This window comes from Colossoma macropomum, unplaced genomic scaffold (genome assembly GCF_904425465.1).
Source record: "Colossoma macropomum unplaced genomic scaffold, Colossoma_macropomum, whole genome shotgun sequence".
Classification (NCBI taxonomy): domain Eukaryota; kingdom Metazoa; phylum Chordata; class Actinopteri; order Characiformes; family Serrasalmidae; genus Colossoma; species Colossoma macropomum.
In genome coordinates, this window is record NW_023494805.1 from 557,397 (window position 1) to 559,896 (window position 2,500).

General features: G+C 33.4%; 1 pseudogene; it reads right to left on the reverse strand.

Annotated features, from left to right (window-relative positions):
- The window catches only part of LOC118826312, a 545,149-nt pseudogene that overhangs the window by 532,118 nt on the left and 10,531 nt on the right, over positions 1-2,500 (reverse strand).

The following is a 2,500-nucleotide window of genomic DNA, read 5'->3' on the forward strand; positions in this document are numbered from 1 at the left end:
TTTTAGTTCCGTGAAATGACCTAGAAGACCCTGAGGGGTCGCATGGTAAATGACCCACATCTCCAAACACTGACCATTGCATTTGTTTACTTTATTTGTTTAATTTACTTTATTGTAATTATTAATTAAAATGAAATAAAAACATTAATTTATCACTCCTAATGTGTCAGAGGGTGAAAGAAAGAGGTTCCCTACAATCAGAGGTTAAACATATGTTGGTGAGGATGTTGAGTGCTGACCTTTATGATGAACTCTTCTGCTCCCAGCTGGCCGATCTCCTCCACGCTCAGCTGCGGAGAGTCAGAGGGAGGTTCACAATAATCTTTTCAGCTGCCTTTCTTTATTTATATTTTAGTCTTATATTGGAAAGACAAAATAAGTGCTTTTGAGTCTTATGCGTCTCTCCAGGCCTCACCACCCCTTAACATGTCCCTTACCTTGGACACCAGTAAGGAGACGACAGCCACGGACATCCTCTGTAGAGTCTGATCTTCATACAGGCTCAGACACATCATCACCTGCTTAGCAGCCTCATACCTGACATAAACACATGCAGGTCAATCGGTGTGGAATCAGCAAACACCTCCTGACTGACCAGAGAATGATGTCCATGCGCCCAATAAACAGACTGCAAAATTTTAGGCTTTAGTGATTTGTGAGACATGCCTTTGAAAAGTAGGCGTGGCCTTCATTTTACCTATATAATGGGTGTTACAAAACACCTTTGATAAGACCTCCTATGAATTTTGTATCCATAATGCATAATAAATGCATATATAAGGCAGTATGTGGCATACATCAACACTGGGCGTACACTTGTATAACTGCCCTTAAGTAGTTATAATAACATGCATAACATTTTATAAATCAAAGTATATGACTTCATAAGGTCAGGCTCCATAGCTGCTGGAGGCGGAAGTGATTATAACCTGACAAATGTTTACCAGGATGTACCTCGATCTGTTGTGATGCAGAATATATACCATTTTACAGTGTGTTATACAACAAGCATTCATGTTTAAAATGTTCTTATGAAGGCATGTTATAATGCATTATTAACCCTGATGCTATAATGTTATACACAAAAGTGTAGTGCATGTAACTGTAATTACTTATATTTATATATTAATTATTTAAGCTTATGCTAGGCATTATAAGGTATTGTGTATACCATATAACATCTTACAAATGCATTTATAAAGCATAATGAACACAGGATTCATAGGTAGTGTTACCAAAATTTAACCGTTGATATTAAAAGGCTGAACTTTTCAGGGATTATACTTTGGTTTAATATGTGTTTAACTAACAAACAAAGCCAATCTACAGCTTGCCGAAAATTTATTTTGTGTATTGGAACAACTTGGGCCCTCAAGCATCTTCACACTGAAAAACACCACAAGTATTGCAAGAGTTATAAGTATTTATTCCTCATATCAGATGATGTATTGCAATGTTTATGGTCAAATCAAGTCCACTTTAAAATAAATTCTACAGTTCAGTTATTCAGCTATTAAATATGAAGTTAGTATCTTAAGCCAAACACTACTGACCTGTTGAAGGGAACAGTCTGAAGAATGTGATCACTGCACAGAGCCAGCAGGCAATTCTTCTGGATCTAAACACATATTCAGGTTTTAATTTAGTGATTATCTTCTGGATCTAAACACATATTCAGGTTTTAATTTAGTGATTATCTTCTGGATCTAAACACATATTCAGGTTTTAATTTAGTGATTATCTTCTGGATCTAAACACATATTCAGGTTTTAATTTAGTGATTATCTTCTGGATCTAAACACATATTCAGGTTTTATTTTAGTGATTATCATCTGGATCTAAACACATATTCAGGTTTTAATTTAGTGATTATCATCTGGATCTAAACACATATTCAGGTTTTAATTTAGTGATTATCATCTGGATCTAAACACATATTCAGGTTTTAATTTAGTGATTATCTTCTGGATCTAAACACATATTCAGGTTTTAATTTAGTGATTATCATCTGGATCTAAACACATATTCAGGTTTTATTTTAGTGATTATCATCTGGATCTAAACACATATTCAGGTTTTAATTTAGTGATTATCATCTGGATCTAAACACATATTCAGGTTTTAATTTAGTGATTATCATCTGGATCTAAACACATATTCAGGTTTTATTTTAGTGATTATCATCTGGATCTAAACACATATTCAGGTTTTAATTTAGTGATTATCTTCTGGATCTAAACACATATTCAGGTTTTAATTTAGTGATTATCATCTGGATCTAAACACATATTCAGGTTTTAATTTAGTGATTATCATCTGGATCTAAACACATATTCAGGTTTTAATTTAGTGATTATCATCTGGATCTAAACACATATTCAGGTTTTATTTTAGTTATTATCTTCTGGATCTAAACACATATTCAGGTTTTAATTTAGTGATTATCTTCTGGATCTAAACACATATTCAGGTTTTAATTTAGTGATTATCTTCTGGATCT